Here is a 22,479-nt window from a genome sequence, read left to right on the forward strand (position 1 = left end):
CGATGCTTAAAAAATAAAGCAGTTAGCCGATTCAGAATTGGCGTTGATCTTGAGAATCGCATATTTGAGTGTGAAAGAAATGTCAGCCCTCCATCCTGAAGCAACTGACCATTGCTGAGCCTTTCCTAGTGTGCCAGCACTGTTACACTTACACTCTGGGTGGTTGGATGTATTTAACATGGTAATGTTCCGAGTTTACCCAAGTTCCTGACTTGTACTAAGTGCTCAATCAATATTAGCAATTACTGTTTGGGGGCAACCCTGAGTTGTTAGATTCGGTACATTTTTGCCTCTGAGACCTCATGGGGGCTTTAAAAATATGCTAGCTTCTACAGGGATCTTACTATTTTTTCTTAATCATCTTAGAGGCCACAGGGTATAATGGAAAGAATTTAGCTCCTTAGTGTATATCTTTGAATAAGGTACTTAACCTTTAAGGACTTCAGTCTCCTCATGAGTAAGCCGACAATCACAGAACCTCTTTCGGAGGCTCACCCTGAAAATCGTGATTAGAAGTAATGTCTGTAAAGCGCTCTGTGCAGGGCTTACAGGATGCATTCAACAAGCGGTCTCTGATTCTGTCATTTCCACCTTGGAGTGAAGGAACTAATGCTGCACTCAGAGGCAGGAGAACTCTGGTCAGGGGGCAGGAGTAAGCAGCCGCAGGGTGACGGTTGACACAGGAAGCCTGCAAGGAGAAGTTGGAGGGATGATAGGTCCACTGGCTTCGGGGCCCTAGGCTTCCTCTCTCCAGTGGGAAATGGTGAGGCCTCCACACCAGGCGGATATGGTCTGTGGGCCCTTTGCAGAGATGCCCCCTTGCCAACTGCGACCTGCACTGTTTCAGCTCACAGGCACCTCTTTGGAGCGTCGTACAATGTCTCTCAGAGGCATCAGTCACTGTTTCTGAGGCTCATTCCTCATACTTTAGTATTCAATATGAAGTACCTACTGCATGTGTTTAAAATTTATTTTTTTATTTTTATTTTTGTGAGGAAGATTGTCGCTGGGCTAACATCTGTGCCAGTCTTCCTCCATTTTATGTGGGACGCCACCACAGTGTAGCCTGAGGCATGGTGCTATGTCCACACCCAAGATCCGAACCTGCAAACCCCGGACCACCAAAGCAGAGTGCACGAACTCAACCAAATTTTAATTGTGGCAAAATATAAATAACATAAAATCTACCATCTTAATCTTTTTTAAGTGTATAGTTCAGTGGCATTAAGTGCGTTCACATTGTTGTGTACCAATCTCCAGAAGTCTTTTCATCATACAAAAAGATGAAACTCTGTCCCCATTAAGTAATACCTCTCCATTCTGCCCTTCCCCCAGCCCCTGGCAGCCACCATTCTACTTTCTGTCTCTGTGAATTTTACTACTCTAGAGATCTTATATAAATGGAGTCATATAGTATTTATCTTTTTATGACTGGCTTATTTTTCTTAGCACAATGTTAGAATTTCCTTCCTCTTAAAGGCTGAGTAATATTCCATTGTACGCATATGCATCTACCACTGAATGGGAGCAAAATATGTGCCACTTTGGCACGTGGATTATTTTGAGCTAAAAGCAATCAAGACCCAGCAGATTCAACAAAATCTTTTACCTCTCCCTTAACTGCCTGAAAGAGTTTAAATAGGGGGCCTGGCCCAGAAAGAGAGCAATTACCGATTACCAAACATGTTCTCTTCTTGTCTTCCTGTGAATTGCCTTTCTCCCCTTGAAGGCCCAGGCCCTTATTCCACTCCTTAGGTCAGGAGAGCATATAACCCTCAATTGCCTGACAGCTTTTGTGTCTCATGTTTCTATGGGGCCCCCATACATATGAAATTAAATTTTTCTCCTGTTAATCTGTCTTATGTCAACTTAATTATTAGATCAGCCAAAGACCCTAGAAGGGTAGAAGGAAAATTTTTCTGCCCCAATGCTACATTTTGCTTACCAATTCATCTGTCAATGGGCGCTAGAGTTGCTTCCATGTTTTGGCTGTTGTGAATAATACTGCTATGAACATGGGGTGCATATATATTTTAATACATAGAAATATCCAATAGGATTATTGAGAGTAGAGTATATTTTGTATATTTACATCTAAGGAAGTAATTCTGAATCATAAAAATATGTTGTCAGGGTATTTACCAGGTCATTAAATTATGATTAGTCATTAAAATATATAATTAGTCATTGTGCATCATGGGCCATGACGTGGCCCAGTCATGGGACCCAGGTTCAAAGTTCTGTGATGATCGTGTTCTTCCTTTCTGCTCTGTCAGTGGGTTTGGGGGATTTTGTGGATAATCTTATTTAGAGATGGCATCAAAAACCTAAGGAATAGGTGCACAAAGGTAGGGATCAAAGACCTTTAACTAAGGATTGTAAGGTAAAACACTGGAAGCACCTAACTAAGGCCTAATTTATTCATATGTAAAAAGTGAATAATAATAGTATTTATCTCAGGTGGTGGTTGTGGGGATAACAGAAGTCACGGTGAGTAAAGGGCTCACCTAGCCAGCAATGAATGTTGGCCATGATGATGATGGTGTCTGTGGACATGAAAAGATGTCCATAATATGCAAGTAATTTTAAAAAGGAATGCAGTAAATCTCAGTGAAGGCTATACGGGGATTCTTTGTACTGTTCTTGCAACTTTTCTGTAAGTTTAAATTTATCTCAAAATAAGTTGTTTTTTTTTTAATTGAGTTAATGATAGGTTACAATCTTGTGAAATTTCAGTTGTACGTTATTGTCTGTCAGTCATGTTGTAGGTGCAACCCTTCACCTTTTGTACCCACCACCCCCACCCCCCCTTTCCCCTAGTAGCCACTAATCTGTTCTCTCTGTCTACATGTTTAAATTCCTCATATGAATGGAGTCATACAGAGATCGTCCTTCTCTGTCTGGCTCATTTCACTTAACATAATTCTCTCAAGGTCCATCCATGTTGCTTCAAATGGGACTATTTTGTTCTTTTTTATGGCTGAGTAGTATTCCATTGTATATATATACCACATCTTCTTTAACCATTCATCTGTTGATGGGCACTTAGGTTGCTTCCATGTCTTGGCTATTGTAAATAATGCTGCAATGAAGATTGGGGTACATGGGACTTTTGGAATTGCTGACTTCAAGCTCTTTGGATAGATACCCTGTAGTGGGATAGCTAGATCGTATGGTAGTTCTATTTTTAATTTTTTGAGGAATCTCCATACTGTTTTCAATAGTGGCTGCACCAGTTTGCATTCCCACCAGCAGCGTATGAGGGTTCCTTTTTCTCCACAACCTCTCCAACATTTGTTACTATTTGTTTTAGTTATTTTTGTCATTCTAATGGGTATAAGGTGATATCTTAGTGTAGTTTTGATTTGCATTTCACTGATGATCAGCGATGATGAACATCTTTTCATGTGCCTATTGGCCATCCGTATATCTTCTTTGGAGAAATGTCTGTTCATGTCTCCTGCCCATTTTTTGATCGGTTTGTTTGATTTTTTGTTGTTGAGTTGTGTGAGTTCTTTATATATTATGGATATTAAGCCTTTGTCAGATGTATTACTTGCAAATATTTTTTCCCAGTTTGTGGGTTGTTTTTTTGTTTCAATCCTGTTTTCCTTTGCCTTGAAGAAGCTCTTTAGTCTGATGAAGTCCCATTTGTTTATTCTTTCTGTTGTTTCCCTTGTCTGAGAAGACATGGTGTCCGAAAAGATCCTTTTAATACTGATGTCAAAGAGTGTACTGCCTACATTTTCTTCTAGAAGCCTTATGGTTTCAGGTCTCAGCTTTAGGTCTTTGATCCATTTTGAGTTTATTTTGGTGAATGGTGAAAAAGAATGGTCAATTTTCATTCTTTTACATGTGGCTTTCCAGTTTTCCCAGCACCATTTGTTGAAAAGACTTTCTTTTCTCCGTTGTATGCCCTCAGCTCCTTTGTCAAAGATTAGCTGTCCATAGATGTGTGGTTTTATTTCTGGGCTTTCGATTCTGTTCCATTGATCTGTGCACCTGTTTTTGTACCAGTACCATGCTGTTTTGATTACTGTAGCTTTGTAGTATGTTTTGAAGTCAGGGATTGTGATGCCTCCAGCTGTGTTCTTTTTTTCTCAGGATTGCTTTAGTAATTCGGGGTCTTTTGTTGCCCCATATGAATTTTAGGATTCTTTGTTCTATTTCTGTAAAGAATGTCCTTGGGATTCTGATTGGGATGGCGTTGAATCTGTAGATTGCATTAGGTAGAATGGACATTTTAACTATGTTTGTTCTTCCAATCCATGTACATGGGATTTCTTTCCATCTCTTTATGTCATCATCCATTTCTTTCAGAAAAGCTTTGTAGGGCCGGCCCGGTGGCACAGCAGTTAAGTTCACACATTCTGCTTCTCAGCAGCCCAGGGTTCGCTGGTTCGGATCCCAGGTGTGGACATGGCACCGCTTGGCAAAAGCCATGCTGTGGTAGGCGTCCCACATATAAAGTAGAGGAAGATGGGCATGGATGTTAGCTCAGGGCCAGGCTTCCTCAGCAAAAAGAGGAGGACTGGCAGTAGTTAGCTGAGGGCTAATCTTCCTCAAAAAAAAAAAAAAAAGAAGAAAAGAATAGCTTTGTAATTTTCGTTGTATAAGTCTTTCACTTCCTTAGTTAAATTCACCCTGAGGTATTTTATTCTTTTTGTTGCGATTGTGCATGGTATTGTGTTCTTGAGTTCTTTTTCTGTTAGTTCGTTATTAGAGTACAGAAATGTTTCATGATCAAGTGGGTTTCATTCCAGGGATGCAGGGATGGTTCAACATCTGCAAATCTATCAACGTGATACACCACATTAACAAAATGGAGAATAAAAATCACATGATCATCTCAATAGATGCAGAGAAATCATTTAACAAGATACAGCATCCATTTATGATAAAAACTCTAAATAAAATGAGTATAGAAGGAAAATACCTCAACATAATAAAGGCCATATATGACAAACCCACAGCAAATATCATTCTCAATGGAGAAAAACTGAAAGCTATCCCTCTAAGAACAGAAACCAGACAAGGATGCCCACTGTCACCACTCTTATTTAACATAGGGTTGGAAGTCCTAGCCAGAGCAATCAGGCAAGAAAAAGAAATAAAAGGGATCCACATTGGAAAAGAAGAAGTGAAACTGTCACTCTTTGCAGACTACATGATTTTATATCTAGAAAACCCTAAAGAGTCCACTAAAAAACTTTTAGAAATAATAAAGGAATATAGTCAAGTCGCGGGATACAAAGTCAATGTACAAAAATTGGTTGCGTTTCTATACACTAACAACAAAGTGCAGAAAGAGAAATTAAGAATACAATCCCATTTACAATTGCAACAAAAAGAATAAAATATCTAGGAATAAACTTAAGCAAAGAGGTGAAAGATCTGTATGCTGAAAACTATAAAACATTGTTGAAAGAAATCAAAGAAGACACAAAGAAATGGAAAGATATTCTGTGCTCTTGGATTGGAAGAATTAACATCAGTAAAATGTCCATATTTCCTAAAGCAATCTATAGATTCAACACAATCCCTATCAAAGTTCCAACAACATTTTTTACAGAAATAGAACAAAGAATCCTAAAATTTATGTGGAACAACAAAAGACCCCCGAATAGCCAAAGGATTCCTGAGAAAAAAGAACAAAGCTGGAGGTATCACACTCCCTGACTTCAAATTATACTGCAAGGCCATAATAACCAAAACAGCATGGTACTTGCACAAATTCAGACGCACAGATCAATGGAACAAAATTGAGAGCCCAGAAGTAAACCCACACGTTTATGGACAGCTAATATTCGACAATGAAGCCAAGAGCACACAATGGAGAAAGGCGAGTATCTTCAATAAACGCTGCTGGGAAAATGGACAGCCACATGCAAAAGAATGAAAGTAGACCATTCCCTTACACCATGCACAAAAATCAACTCAAAATGGATTAAAGACTTGAATGTAAGACCCGAAACCATGAGACTTCTAGAAGAAAACATAGGCAGTACGCTCTATCATTTTGGTCTGAGCAGCATATTTTCAAGTCCCATGTCTGACCGGGCAAGGGAAACAAAAGAAAAAATGAATAAATGGGACTACATCAAACTAAAAAGCTTCTGCACAGCAAAGGAAACCATCAACAAAACGAAAAGACAACCTAACAATTGGGAGAAGATATTTGCAAACCATATGTCAGATAAGGGTTAATATCCACAATATACACAGAACTCATACATCCCAACAACAAAAAAACCAACAATCCAATTAGAAAATGGGTAAAAGATCTGAACAGAGATTTCTCCAAAGAAAATATACAGATGGCCAACAGGCATATGAAAAGATGCTCCACATCATTAGCTATCAGGGAAATGCAAATCAAAACTACAATGAGGTATCACCTCACTCCAGTCAGAATGGCTATAATTAACAAGACAGGAAACAACAAATGTTGGAGAGGGTGTGGAGAGAAGGGAACCCTTGTTCACTGCTGGTGGCAGTGCAAACTGGTGCAGCCACTATGGAAAGCAGTTTGGAGTATCCTCAGAAAATTAAGGATAGGTCTACCATATGATCCAGCTATTCCACTGGGTATTTATCCAAAGAACTTGAAAACACAAAGGCATAAAGATACATACACCCCTATGTTCATTGCAGCATTATACACAATAGCCAAGACATGGAAGCAACCTAGGTGCCCATCAAGGGACGAATGGATAAAGAAGTTGTGGTATTTATACACGATGGACTACTACTCAGCCATAAGAAATGATGAAATCTAGCTATTTGTGACAACATGGATGGACCTTGAGGGTATTATGCTGAGTGAAGTAAGTCAGAGGGAGAAAGTCAAATACCGTATGATCTCAATCATAAGTAGAAGATAAAAACAATGACAAAAAAAAAACACATAGCATTGAAGATTGGATTGGTGGTTACCATTGGGGAAGAGGGGAGGGGGGAGAGCAAAAGGGGTGATTAGGCTCACATGTGAGGGGATGCACTATAATTAGTGTTCGGGTGGTGAACATGATGTAATGTACAAAGAATTTGAAATATGATGTACATTTGAAAAAAAATATGAGAGTAAAAAATAAAATGCTACTAATTTATGTAAATTGATTTTATACCCTGCAACTTTGCTGTAGTTGTTGTTTACTTCTAAAAGTTTTCCAATGGATTCTTTAGGGTTTTATATATATACGATCATGTCATCTGTGAACAGCGAGAGTTTCACTTCTTCCCTCCCTATCTGGATTCCTTTTATTCCTTTTTCTTGCCTGATTGCTCTGGCCAAAACCTCCAGTACTGTGTTAAATAAGAGTGGTGATAGAGGGCATCCTTATCTCATTCCTGTTTTCAGGGGAATGGCACTCAGTTTTTGCCCATTGAGTATGATGTTGGCTGTGGGTTTGTCATATATGGCCTTTATTATGTTGAGGTAGTTCCCTTCTATCCCCATTTTGTTCAGAGTTTTTATCATAAATGGCTGTTGGATCTTGTCAAATGCTTTCTCTGCATCTATTGAGATGATCATGTGGTTTTTATTCCTCAGTTTGTTGATGTGGTATCACGTTGATTGATTTGTGGATGTTGAACTATCCCTGTGTCCTTGGTATGAATCCCACTTGATCATGATGTATGATCCTTTTGATGAATTGCTGTATTCAGGTTGCCAAAATTTTGTTGAGAATTTTTGCATCTATGTTCATCAGTGATATTGGCCTGTAGTTCTCCTTTGTCGTGCTGTCCTTGTCAGGCTTTGGTATCAGCGTGATGTTGGCCTCGTAGAATGTGTTAGGAAGTGTTCCATCCTCCCTAATTTTTTGGAATAGCTTGAAAAGGATAGATATTAAATCCTCTCTGAAAGTTTGGTAGAATTCCCCAGGAAAGCCATCTGGTCCTGGGGTTTTATTCTTTGGGATGCTTTTGATTGCTGTTTCAATCTCTTTCCTTGTGATTGGTCTGTTCAAATTGTATGCTTCTTCTTGAATAAGCTTTGGGATATCGTAGGAATCCAAGAATTTATCCATTTCCTCTAGGTTATCCATTTTGCTGGCATATAGTTTTTCATAGTATTCTCTTATAATCCGTTGTATTTCTGCGGAGTCTGTTGTTATTTCTTCTCTTTCATTTCTGATTTTGTTTATTTGAGCTTTCTCTCTTTTTTTCTTTGTAAGTCTGGCCAGGGGTTTGTCAGTTTGATTTATCTTCTCAAAGAACCAGCTCTTTGTTTCATTGATCCCTTCTACTGCCTTTTTTGTTTCAACAGCATTTATTTCTGCTCTGATTTTTATTGTTTCTCTCCTTCTGCTGACTTTGGGCTTTGTTTGTTCTTCTTTCTCTAATTCAGTTAGGTGTAGTTTAAGATTGCTTATTTGGGATTTTTCTTGTTTGTTAAGCTGTGCCTGTATTGCAATGAATTTTCCTCTTAATACGGCTTTTGCTTTTTTTGGTTTTTTTGTTTAAAAAAATCAAAATAGTATGTAAAATAGAATACAACTGTGAGGAAAATTTTATGCATAAAAAAAGACATGATATTTTCATATAAAAAATGTTAATCATGGTTATCTCTGGGTGTTAGATTTCATATTTTCCCCTCCCCTGATGTTTTCTTGAATTTACCAAATTTTTGTTGATGTTTTGATCATGTATCAGTAATTATGGAGAAAAAACACTAATAGTTAAATAAAAATCTTGAGTCTAATAATTATCTAGTAATTGAGTCTAATAGTTATCTAATAAAAATATCTGAGACCTTTCATGAAATCGTGTCCTATCCAAATGGCCCCTGCATTCCATGAAAGGGCATGGCATCAGAGCAAGGATGGGCACAACAGCATGAGGGATTGTGGTCTCAATGTTGACTGGATCCTTTTTTTAAGGTTGACAACATCCCACCTCAGAACCAAATTAGATGCTTAGAATATTAGCAGCTCAAGGTTTGAAAGATGTTTAACAATCATCAAATCCAACTTCTCAGTGCTCTCATCTTCCTCGTCACTTGAGTGTCCAGGCTCTGCTTACATTGCTCAAAGAGCAGGATGCTCCCTGACTCGTGGAGGGCCCATTCTGTTTTTGGAGAACTCTGACTGTGAGAAGGTCTTTCCTCATTTGAAGTCCAAATCTGATCGCTTGCTCTATTCCTTAGAGATATACAGAATATATCTGTGCCCAATCCAAGACAGGCATGAGGGACTTCAAAAGTGTTCACCTGAGTTCTTATGACCTGTCCTTTTCTAGCCCAGATCTTTGTCCCAAGCTCCAGACCCACACATCCTACTTCCTCCTGGTTCTCTACGTTTGGCTGTCCCACAGGTACCTCAGACTCAGCACTTCCAAAGCATAGCTGTTCTCTACTCCTTCCTTATCCAGAACCTGAGAATAGTGCACTTTGTTATTTGTCTCTGGTACAAGTGACAAAAAAGTTAGGATTTTATTTTTCTCTTTTGTAAAAGAAGTTTAGATTTATGCTAGTGAGGCTGCCCCATGGTGCCATCAGGGACCCAGACTCCTCCTATTTCTCTGTCTGTCTCTTTTTTTTTTTTCAGTGAAGAAGACTGGCCCTGAGCTAACATCTGTTGCCAATCTTCCTCTTTTTGCTTGAGGAAGACTGTCACTGAGCTAACATCTGTGCCAATCTTCCTTTATTTTTTGTATGTAGAATGCTGCCACGGCATGGCTTGATGAGCAGTGTGTAGGTCCAGGCCCAATCTGAACCTGCAAACCTCAGGCCACTGAAGTAGAGCACACAAACTTAATCACTACGGCATTGGGCTGACCCCAGACTCCTTCTGTCTTTTGATAGAAAACCCAACCCATAATGCTTTAGCACACATAGATTTCATTTTTCTCATGGATTAAGAAGTTTTGAGAAGTACAGTCAATCTGTGAAGAATTCAGGGGCCAAAGCTACTTTTATACTTTTGCTCAGTCATCCTTACCCTGTGGCTTTCATCCTCATGCTTGTCACCTCTAGGTCACAAAATCACTGTGCCACCTCCTCTGTCACATCCATGTTTCAGGCAGGATGAAGGAGAAGGGAAAATGGCAAAGCATACTTGCCAGCACAGTCAGCCTTTCTTTTTCTGAGCTATTCAAGAAGCCCCAGTCAGCAACTTACACTTCCACCTCATTGCCTAGAACCATGGCACCTGGCCACCTGTAGCTGCAAGGAGTGCTGAGAAGGGTAGTTCTTTAGCTGGGCACATTGTTGCCATGAACAAATTTGGGTAATATTATAAGAACGAAGGGGAGAGTAGACATGTGAGCAGAACTGTCTGTCACAATAAAGCTTCCTTAAGCAACATTAACCGTGTTTCCTAACTGCAAGATTTCTCAGAGCCTTTACAATTCCAGGGAGAGACACTGTTTATGCTCACAGAACCCTTTTTACAATGGTCATGTCTCAGCAGTAGTGTTTCATAGTACGTTTCAGGAAACACAGAATGAGCCACAGTCTCTTTAATTCTTTCACAGAAAAATTGTATCTGAGTTCAGGGTGGATTTGTTGTTGTAGTTGTGTTACTATTATGTAATAAGAATAACAGCTTTAATGATTTTCATGATAATTGCATCACTGTTATTTCTATTTCCCATTCTGGAAAGCTTCTGATCATTTCCAGCATTGCTTTTCTTTCTTTCTTTCTTTTTTTGCTGAGGAAGATTCGCCCTGAGCTGACATCTGTGCCAATCTTCCTCTATTTTGTGTGTGGGTCACAGCCACAGCATGGCCATCAATAAGTGATGTAGGTCTGCGCCTGGGAACCCAAACCAGGCTGCTGAAGTGGAGGGCGCTGAACTTAACCAGTGGGCCGCAGGGCCAGCCCCATTTTCAGCATCTCTTTCTCTTTCATGGTACTTAGCTTTCTTCCCTGGACTCTTGCAGCAGAATCCTCACCCTTAACATTTTGAAGTATTTCCTTCTCGTCTTTTTCTATGCATTTTTTATAAATAGTTAAGATTACATATACGCAGCAGCAAGAACAATGTTTTTTTCTTCCCATTCCTTGTTCTAGGACTAGGAATATGCTAAGATTAGTACAAGAGGGAGGTCTTTGGTCACTGTTGTCGGCTCTGTCAGTTAATATTCCTCACTGTCACCAACTCACTCCTTTCTCCTGGCTGAGGCACACTGGTTAGAAAGCTCAGAGTTAAGGAATAGATGTAGCTGCTATGACACAGATGCAAATAATAGTGACTTTATTGAGATGAAAGGGTATCTCCACATAAAAGTCCAACCTTTACAGCTCCAGAGACTGAAGCAAGATGAGTCAAAGTCAGAGTGGTGGTCATGGTCCTGGAGGTGGCAAGAAGGATGACAAGGACCAGAATAAGAAATATGAAACTCCCATACCAACTAAAGTGGGGAAAAATAAAGAAGCAAAGGGACCAGATGCTGCCAACAGATTGCCACTGGTGACCCCTCACACTCAGTGCCGGATAAGATCATCAAAGTTGGGGCCAGCCCCGTGGCCAAGTGGTTAAGTTTGCACCCTCTGCTTCTGTGACCCAGGGTTTCGCCGGTTTGGATCCCGGGTGCAGACATGGCACTGCTCATCAAGCCATGCTGAGGTGGCGTCCCACATGCCACAACTAGACGGACCCACAACTAAAAAAATATACAACTAAGTACCGGGGGCCTTTGAGAAAAAAAGGAAAAATTTAAAAATCTTTAAAGAAATTTATCAAAGTTAAGGAGAATTAAAGACTATCTTCTCATGGAGGAAGAATTCATTAGAAATCAGGAACAAATGAAGCCTTTAGAAGAAAAGCAAGGGGAGGAAAGATGAAAGGTGGATGATCTAAGGGGGACCCCAATGTTGGTAGGAGCCTTAGAAGAGATCATTGATGACAATCACGCTGTCATGTCTACATCTGTGGGCTCAGGACACTACATCAGCATTCTTTCATTTGTAGCCAAGGATCTGCTGGAACCAGGCTGCTTGGTCCTGTTCAGCCATAAGGTGCATGCCGTGATAGAGGTGTGACAGGTCCCCTGGTCACAGTGATGAAGGTGGAAAAGGCCCCCAGGAGACCTGTGCTGATACTGGGGGCTTGGGCAACAAAACCCAGGAAATTAGGAAATCTCTGGAGCTTCCTTTCACTCATCCTGAATATTATGAAGAGAGGGATATAAAGGCCCCTAAGGGGGTCATTCTCTATGGTCCACCTGGCACATGTAAAACCTTACTAGCCAATGCAGTAGCAAACTAAACCTCAGCCACTTTCTTGAGTGTGGTTGGTTCTGAATTTATTCAGAAGTACCTGGGTGATGAGCCCAAACTCGTACAGGAATTGTTTCAAGTTGCTGAAGAACATGTACCATCCATCGTGTTTATTGATAAAATTGATGCCATTGGGACAAAAAGATATGACTCAAATTCTGGTGGTGAGAGAGAAATTCAGCAAATAATGTTGGAACTGTGAACCAGTTGGATGGATTTGATTCAGGGGAGATGTGAAAGTTATCATGGCCGCAAACCACATAGAAAATTTGGATCCAGCACTTATCAGACCAGGCCACACTGACAGGGAGATCAAACTCCTCCTGCCCAATGAAAGGACTAATAAGTCCGATTCACACAAGCAGTATGATGCTGGCCGATGATGCAACCCTGGACAATTGATCATGGCTAAAGAGGACCTCTGTGGTGCCAGCTCTGTTTCAAGAAGTCATCAGGCATCCTCACATCATCACATCAAGGCAGTCTGTGCTGAAGCTGGTCTGATGGCCTTGAGAGAGCATAGAATGAAAGTGACAAATGAATACTCCAAAACATTTAAAAAATCTTCTTTATAGAAACAACAAGGCGCCCCTGAGGGACTCCATCTCTAAGGAACCACAGTTGCCTTCAAGGAAATGGTTGGGAGTGTCCCCACCCCTCGGAGGGATGAGGTTTGGAAAGTTTCCCGGAGGAATCCATGTTCCAGTTAATCTTTCTTAGCAAAGCATCCTGTGGATCTTTTTGAGCATAATGTGTGGATGCCCACTGGGCGGACTTCATCTGTTGGTCATGCGCAGTGCTCTCTTTCCAATAAAGTGTGCTCTTTCTCAAAAAAAAAAAGTCCAAGATTTCTCAGCAGCTCTGTTTCAAGAAATCATCAGGCACCCAGGTCCCATCTGTCTTGTTGCTTTATCATCTCTAAGGAGTTGTCATCATCTAAATAGTCTAAAACTAGTTGCTACCACATCCAGTTCTAGCCAGTGGGAAGAGGGAAGAGAGAATCAGAGGTACACCCCTCATTATCAAGGATATGGTCTAGAAGTTTCTCATCCATTGGCTTTATTCTGAGCATCTGTGTATTCAGATAAAAATTTTAGGGTTCTGTTACAATAAGAGAGAGGTCAAGACCTTTGCCTTCCCAGAGTTTATATTCTCCTGGAGGGACACAACGAACAAGCAATTAAATAATATGTCAGGCAGTGATAAATGCTAATAAGAAAACAAAAGCAGGGGCCAGCCCGGTGGTGCAGCGGTTAAGTGCGTACATTCCGCTTCGGCGGCCTGGGGTTCACTGGTTCGGATCCTGGGTGTGGACATGGCACAGCTTGGCAAGCCATGCTGTGGTAGGCATCCCACATATAAAGTGGAGGAAGATGGGCATGGATGTTAGCTCAGGGCCAGTCTTCCTCAAAAAAAAAAAAAAAAGAAAATGGAAACAAAACAAAAGCAAGGTAAGGGGATAGAGATAAAGATGGCATGTTAGATAAGGTAGTCAGGAAGGACCTCATGAAGAAGGGGGCATATAATTAGAGATGTGAAGAGAAGTATGCTCCTGGAAGAAGGAACAGCAAGTGCAAATGCCCTGAGGTGGGAATGTGTTTGGCACGTTTGAGGAACAGCACACACTGGTGTGGTCAGTGTGCCTAGAATCGGGTGAAGTCAGAGAAGTGTAAACAAGATCACGTAGAGCCCCGTAGGCTAGGATGACGATAACGATTTTTAATTCCAATGAGATGAAAAACCTCTGCAAATTTCTGAGCAGAAAGTGATGACTGGATTTGCTTTTTTTTCTTCTTCTTCTCCCCAAAGGCCCCCCAGTACATAGTTGTAGATTCTAGTTGTGAGTGCCTCTGGTTGTGCTATGTGGGACGCCGCCTCAACATGGCCTGATGAGTGAGGCCCTGTCTGCACCCCAGATCCGAACTGGCGAAGCCCTGGGCCACTGAAGCTGAGCGTGTGAACTTAACCACTCGGCCACAGGGCAGCCCCTGGATTTACATTTTTTAAAGATCACTGTAATTTAACAATTTATAAAAGCTACATACTATGGATCAAAGACCTAAATGTAAGAGCTAAAAATATAAACTCTTAGAAGCAGAGGCTTCACAGCATTGGATCTGGCAGTGATTTTGTGGTTTTGACACCAAAAGTAGCAAAAGAAAAACAGATAAATTGGAATTTTTTTTTTATTTTTTTTTTGGTGAGGAAGATTGGCCCTGAGCTAACATATGTGCCAATCTTCTTCTATCTCGTATGTGGGATGCCACCACAGTATGGCTTGATGAGCAGTGTGTAGGTACACGTCCGGGATCTGAACCTGCGAACCCCAGGCCACCAAAGCAGAGCGTGTGAACTTAACCACAGTGCCAGCAGGCTGGCCCCAATAAGTTGGACTTTATCAAAATTTAAAATTTTGTTCATCAAAGGACACAATCAACAGAGTAAAAAGGTGATCCATAGAATGGGAGAAAGCATTTGCAAGTCACAAGGAATTAATATCCAGAATACATAGAGAACTACTAACGCTCAGCAATAACAAAACAACCCAATTCAAAAATGGATGAGAGTTGTACAACATGAATGTATCAATGCCACTGAATAGTACACTTAGAAATGGTTAAAATGGTTAATTTTGTTATGTATATTTTACCACAAATTAAAAAATAAGTTTAAAAAAGAATGGGCAAAGGACTCAATTAGACATTACTCCAAAGAAGATATGCAAATGGCTAATAAACACATGAAAATATGCTCAAGGTCACTAATCATTAGGGAAATGCAAATCAAACCACAATAAGATAACACTTATACCCATCAGAATGGCTATTATAAAAAAATCAGAAATTGGAACCCTTATGCATTGCTGGTGGGAATGTAAAATGGTGCAGCTGCTATGGCAAACAGTATGGAGTTTCCTTAAAAAATTAAACATAGAATTTCCACTTCTGGGTATATTCCCAAAAGAATTGAAAGCAGGTACTTAAACAGATATTTGTACACCTGTGTTCATAACAGTATTATTCAGAACAGCAAAAGTTGGAAACAACCCAAATTGTTACCAAACACTAAGGGACCGGTGACCCACAAGTGGGTCCTTTGGCCTGGAGCCGCTCGCACCGATAGAACGAGCGGGAGGTTCCGAATAGCAGAGCACAAATCCTATTCATTGACCAACGAGTGGAGCAGGCAGAGCTCGTGCTCTCAGACGCCTGCCCCAAAGGGAGCATAAGCAGGGTTCTTATGGGATGTGAAGGGAGAGGGGGCATCTGGGGCATGCGCACATCTTCCCTTCTCATGCATGGCACCTTTTGCACACGTTTCCCTTTGCACCCAGCACCCCATCACCATCTTGGACCTTTCTGGTTTGGCCCGGTTCTGTGGTTTAGCCACCTAGCAGTGTTCTGCCTTGGTTCCTATAAGCAAGCACAACTTTAAAAAAAGCGTTAGACACGGAATATGTTTCAGGGACTGCTCTGGGTGAAAAATGTCCATCAGTGGATGAAAGAATAAGCCAAATATAGTCTATATGTACAATAGAGTATCATTCATCCTTAAAAAGGAAGGAAATTCTGACACATGCTACAACATGGATGAACCTTGAGGGAATTATGCTAAGGGACAAAAGAACAAATATTGTGTGATTCCATCTATGAGATCCCTAGAGCAGTCGAATTCTTAGAGACAGAAGAAGAACAGTGGGCGCCAGGGCTGGGGAGGAGGGGGAGATGGGGAGCTGGTGTTTCACAGGGACAGAGTCTCACTTGGGGATGATGGCAAAATTCTGTGGGTAGACGGTGGTGATGGTTGCACAACAACGTGAATGTGCTTAATGCCGCTGAGCTGTACACTCAAAAATGGTTAAGATGGCAAATTTTATGTTATATATTGTATCACAATAAAAATTTTAATTTACGGGCCAGCCCGGTGGTGCAGCAGTTAAGTGGGCACATTCCTGCTTCGGCGGCCCGTGGTTCGCTGATTCAAATCCTGGGTGCGGACATGGCACCGCTTGGCAAGCCATGCTGTGGTAGGCATCCCACATATAAAACAGAGGAAGATGGGCATGGATGTTAGCTCAGAGCCAGTCTTCCTCAGCAAAAAGAGGAGGATTGGCAGGTGTTAGCTGAGGGCTAGTCTTCCTCAAAAAAAAATTCTTTTTAATTTAATTTAAAAATTTTAAATGTACACACTCAAATTACCAGGTGATCATTTAAAAAATTAGAAAACTTTGACTTACTGTTAAGTAAAAAAAGTTGAACACAAGGAAAATCAAAGACTGCCCAAGAAAGGAAATGTCACCATAGTACACTGCTTGGTTGTGCAGGTAATAATGTTTATGTAGTCCTAATCATATGAGCAATATTTTTTATTTTTCAGCTTTTAGAGTTCACCTATGGACTCAGCAAGGAAGACAACTATGTTTACAGAACAAAACATAAGTATTATAAAGTTTGACCGTGTAAAATTAAAATCACAGATAACAGAAGTAAAGAAGTGGGAGAATGAGGTGAAAGAAAGAGTAGGTGCCAAAATAGCCATATCTTACAAAACTGGAACTCAGATACTGTCTGGAGTTGATAGAACAAGAAAGAAAACCATAAAACCTAAGGTTACAAGAGGGCTAAAAACAGTGATAGAAATTCTGCTGGAAAGAGTGAGGGAGACCAGAGTATAAGTGAATTAAATCTTCACAGAGCAGCAAGTCAGTGTATCATTCGTGTATTCAGAAACAGCAGGATAAGCATGTTATTTAGAGCTGGAGAGGAAACTACCAGGAAAGTAAACACTTAGAAGAGTGACTGCTCTGAGGAGCAACCTTGGGGCCAGGAAGAATTGAGCAGTTGGCTTTTTTTTTTTTTGCTTGAGGAAGGTCAGCCCTGAGCTAACGTCTGTGTTAGTCTTCCTCCACTTTATATGTAAGTTGCCACCACAGCATGGCTGAGTGGAGAAGGTTGGCGCCCAGGATCCGAACCTGTGAAACTGGGCCACCGAAGTGGAGCACGTGGATCTTTAACCACTCGGCCTCAGGGCCAGCCACCAGTTGGCTTTTATTAAAGTCCAACTTTTTTTTAACCATATGTATATATTTCTTTGATTAAAAAAAAACTTTAAAAACTATTTTAAAAATCAAATTGCAGAGTCACATGTAATCTATGACTCCATTTTTAAAAAGAGACCAAAACCCGGCAAACCATACACCTGTGTATAGATGATTCTTTGAGCATAGATAAAGAAGTGAAAGATGGTGCTTATGTCTGGGAGGCAGAAAACGAAGGTGTGGGAGAGGTTTTCACCTTTCCTTTATAAACTCTCTGTTGTTTGACTTGAGCAAGTATTATTTACATAAAGTTTTTTTTCTTTATCATTCCCTATTTCTCTAAACCACTTGAGAGTAAATTGGAAACATCTTTGTGCTTAACCCCTAACTTCAGGTTTTCTTTGCTAAAAACAAAGGTCTTCTGTTATAAAACCAAAGTACAATTCTCAAATCTGGAAATTTAACATTGATACAATACTGTTATCTAATTCACAGCCCATATTCAGGTCCTTCCATTGTCCTAATAATGTCCTTTATGGCTTTTTTTTTTCCTCGTCCAAGATCCAATCCAGGACTATCCATTGGATTTTGTTTTCAATGTTGCTTTAGTCTCTTTTAATCTGGAACAACTTAGCCTTTCTTTGTCTTTTTTTTCTTTTAAGATTGGCACCTGAGCCAACATCTATTGCCAATCTTCTTTTCTTCTTCTTCTTCTTCTTCTTGTCCTCCCCAAAGCCCCCCAGTACATAGTTGTATATTCAAGGTGTAAGTCCTTCTGGTTGCGTTATGTGGGATGCCGCCTCAGCATGGCCTGGTGAGCGGCGCCATGTCCACAGCCAGGATCCAAACCAGTGAAACCCTGGGCCACCGAACCGGAACGCACAAACTTAACCACTTGGCCACAGGGCTGGCCCCTCTTTGTCTTTCTTGATCTTGATATTTTTAAGAACATAGGCCAGTTATTTTGTAAACTGTCCCTCAGTTTGGTTCGGCCTGATGTTTCCTTGATGATCCAGGCTTCGCAATTTTGGGAGAAATCCTATATGTGATATTGTGTCCATCTCAGTTCATCTTATGAGGAGGTCCGTGATGTTACTTTATCCCAATATTGTTAATGTTGTGTGATCATTTGGTTAAGGCGGAAGTCCACCAGATTTTTCCACTGTAAAGTTACTGTTTTGTAATTAATAAGTAATCGTGGGGAGATACTTTGAGATCAATCTGTATTTTTTTTAAGCTAGGTAGAGGAATGAAAAAAGAGGGTTTGGTAAAGGCCATCTTCTGGGACCCACTATCCTTTCTGTTCATCTGGTTCCCCAGGCCCCTCTGTCAGCATTTACCCTTGCTCTCCTCCATCCCATCCATTTCCGCCCTAGATATCTTTAGAGCCAGTGACTGAATGAGGCCCTACAAGCATTTTTTCAAATATGAGGCCTAGATGATGCTAGGGCAGTGGTTCTCAAACCACTTTTAGAATCTAAAACAGATAAAATGAAAGTTGTTTTTAGAATCTAAAACAGATAAAATGGAGTAAGAGTGGTGGGCTCCAGCCATGCCCAAAGGACCTTCTCCTTCCCTGCTGGTTGATCTCTGAAGGGCCCCCAGCTCGCCCAAGAGGCACACCGATGGCTACTGGCTCCTCAGGAAGGCTGGCTTGGACCTTAGCCCTCTTCTATTTACTGCCTCTGACAGCTCTGACCTTGGGGCCTGGGGCCACGTGAGTCATTGGCTTTTGAAAAGAAGCTCTCAGCCTATGCTCAGGCAGCATCCCAACCTCCGACACCATCCCAGCTGCACTTTCTCTTTTGTTTTCCTGGGATATAGACTGCAGGCCAGAGAGGAGGGCAAGGAGAAGTAGTAGAGACCCAGACAGACTCCTCCCTCCTCTCTGCCCCACAACCTGAAGCAGCTGCTTCCTTCCAGCCTGCACCCTGGAGAAGGCAGCCATGTTGGATGTTCAGGTCAAAGGCCTGGCAGATCTCCCGAGCGCTCTCTGCAACAGACTAGCCCCATCAGAGGGGAACCTGAACCTGGTGGATGACTACAGCCACCAAGAAGAAGTGGGCTGGAAAAGTTTTTCACTTCTCCAAAGTTATTCTTATGGTAGCTCTCAGAGTCTGTATGTGACAAATAAGGTGGGGGTGGGAGTAGGATAAAGAAGATACCACCAGGAATGAATCACAAGTTTGTCACTGACCACTAGCAGCCATGTGACTGCTAGTGGGGATAGAAAATAAGCAATTCCTACAGTTGTCATCAGGACTAAATGTGATCCTGCAGTGGGCTTCCCAAATCTTAGGAATCAGCACACCACGTGGATGGCTTTGGCTGTACCTTCATGCCAGCTCTATCACTTAGCTAATAATTCCTCCTAATTGTTTTGTTTTGCAAATGTAGCCATGTCCTGAAGAAATACTGCTCACGAGATTGGGTTTATTTCACATCTTATGTTTTCCTACTCTACCTTAAAATAAATAGACAAGTATTAAAATTGGAAGCGGTTCGTGTGTGTACCACAGTGGGGTAATGCAGGTAGAGTGATCGTGCACTCCTCTCTGCTGCCACACTATCACCAGTACCCCTCCTTCACCGCACCCCCACAGTCTATGATTTAACCTCGGTGGCTTTGTTTGTTGGGAAATGAAAGAGGCCCCAAATCTCTGTGATGATAGGTATTTTAACTCATTCAGTATGTTGTTGCAGACACTCATTGGCCTGAGTCATGTTCAGGATTGTACAACCCCCACCTTTGGGTGTGAAAGGGTGGACCGATCTGTCAGAAGCAGGATCCCTGCAGAGAAGGCTGTGTTTCTGCTTGGCCTAACTTTCCCTCAGGAGTGGTTTATTCTGTGCCACCTGCAGCAGGCCAGGCCAGGGGAACTTTCTGATGGGGGGTGTCCACATCGCCTTCTGGGCATAACAGCAGCAAGCTCTCCAGCTAAAGCCTGAATTCGAGCCACATTTTAGGTGGAATGCAGCTCCAGTGCATTGCCTCTGCATTAATCAGGGTTCAGTTACAGGAAACAGAAGCCATTCTAGCCATTTTAATCAGTAGGGGATTTAATACACAGGATTAGATGCTTATAAAATCATTGGAGGGCCTAGACGAATGGCTCTAGGTGGGCCTCCAAGAATGTACCCAGAACAACACAGCAGAACTGGCCTAACCAGGGGAGCTGCAGCCTCTCCCACACCAGGAACAGGAGGAGTCAGGAGGCTGTCATCAGAACTGTGATCCAGATATCAAGAGGCCTTTGCCAGAGCTGCAACTCTCTGTTAATCTCTTTTAGCTCCCACAAAGGTGAATTGCTGCTGAAATCTGGTGTCTTCTTGGCCATGCTAGCCAGCAGTAACAACCAGGGAAGCCAAGAGATGGCCTCCACCTGACTCCTAGCTGCATCAGTGATGCAGCTCTTATCTTAACTGATGGAGCTCTTATCAAGAATTCCAGCTGCAAGAAAGGCAGGGAAATGGAGTTTTCAGCTTTCTAGTCTCTGCAGCATGTGAAGGCACATTAGGAGGTTGAAATGGATAATGACAGCCTGTTCAGCATACCCACCACAGTCAGGCAAATGAAGCATCTTCCTCGCCAAGAGCTGGGCCCAGCTGATCTCTCCAACCTCATCTCCAGCCACTCATCTAACCCATCCACCCTGTGTTCAGTTGAATTTCTGGGGTACCTCCAACACTCACTGCCTTTGCTCAGGACATTCCCTTTGTCTGGAATGCTCTTTCTTGCTTTTTCTATGAGATCAATTTGGATTGTCTCTTCTTAGAAGCTCTCCTACCTCCTGGGGAAAAAGTCTTGTTCTAGGCTTCTATAGCTTTTTCTGTATACCTTCCGTAATGATTTATTTCCATGTTTGTCTTCTACACTAGACAAAGAGGGCAGAGACTGGATCTTATCTGTCTTTGCTTACACAGTTGATCAAGGTCTGAGCCAATTCCTTTCAGCTCCAGGCATATAAAAAAATAAGACTAGGGGCTGGCCCAGTGGTGCAGCGGTTAAATTCACATGTTCCACTTCGGCAGCCTGGGTTCGCCAGTTAGGATCCCAGGTGCGAACATGGCACCACTTGGCAAGCCATGCTGTGGCAGGCGTTCCACATATAAAGTAGAGGAAGATGGGCACGGATGTTAGCTCAGGGCCAGTCTTCCTCAGCAAAAAGAGGAGGATTGGCAGCAGATGTTAGCTCAGGGCTAATCTTCCTCACACACACAAAAAAAGACTAAAACAGGATAGCAAAATTTCTGGCACAGTTTAAAAGTTTAAGTTTACCAACCTAATGCTTTTAACATAAAAATTATGATGCAGTATAACTGGGATGTTTTCAAAATAAATACAGAAAAATTTTAAATATATAAATTTGTAGAACATTAAAAGTGTTAATTCATAAAAAAAAGGTATTGGAAACTATAGGACACAATGCTAATTTTGCCCCAAATCAGTTCTTTACTTTTCATGTTATCGTGACCCTCAATTTTTAGCAGGATATATGGTCAACCAAATCAAAAACTACATTTCCCAGACTCCCTTGCAACTATGTGTGGCCACATAATTAAGTCTGACCAATAGGACATGAAACCAAGTGATATGTACAACTTCAGGTGCTTTAAAAGGAAAGAGGCATTTTTCTACTTTCAATAGGCAGTAAGCCACCTTAGACCATGCAGACTGGGGCATACTAGGGACAGCAGAGCAACAATTGATTTAGAGCCTGGCTCCCTGTTACAGCAAAGCTGGGTTATTAATAAATGAGAAAGAAATTTCTATATGTTTAATGCACAAGCATTTTGGTTCTCTGTTAAAGCAGCTGAAAGTGTATCCTGATTATTCCTGGTTCCAAACTATGGAATTACAGTCATACGCCTAGTAATGACATTTCAGTCAATGACGGATGGCATATACGATGGTGGTTCTATAAGACCAGTACCCTGTAGCCTAGGTGTATAGTAGGATATACCATCTAAGTTTGTGTAAGTACACTCTATGATGTTCGCACAACAACGAAATCGCCTTATATTCCTCAGAACCTATTCTTGTCATTAAGCGACTCATGGCTGTATATGATGATGTCTTGCAGGTATAACTTCATTTGGAGACAGCATTAAAATTGTAAATGTAGGATCTGTTTGTGATGAGACCCAGACCAGTGTTTTTCCTGAGTCCCTGAACCAGGTACTAGACTTGAGCACAGAAAAGACACTCACTATATA

At 41.4% G+C, this 22,479-nt stretch overlaps 1 long non-coding RNA gene and 1 pseudogene across 3 annotated transcripts in view; both read left to right on the forward strand.

The window, feature by feature from the left end:
* Positions 1-22,479, forward strand: part of LOC106781777 (uncharacterized) — a 28,461-nt gene that overhangs the window by 1,365 nt on the left and 4,617 nt on the right. For 2 of the 3 annotated variants that reach the window (XR_011426763.1, XR_002800475.2), the window contains exon 2: positions 22,347-22,441. The exons of the other annotated variant lie outside the window; for it this stretch is intronic. This is a non-coding gene — a long non-coding RNA (uncharacterized lncRNA). The remainder of the gene's footprint in view (positions 1-22,346; positions 22,442-22,479) is intronic. 3 annotated transcript variants of the gene reach the window in all.
* Positions 11,585-13,064, forward strand: LOC100054689 (26S proteasome regulatory subunit 4 pseudogene; annotated as a pseudogene).

This window comes from Equus caballus, chromosome 16, assembly GCF_041296265.1.
Source record: "Equus caballus isolate H_3958 breed thoroughbred chromosome 16, TB-T2T, whole genome shotgun sequence".
Lineage (NCBI taxonomy): Eukaryota > Metazoa > Chordata > Mammalia > Perissodactyla > Equidae > Equus > Equus caballus.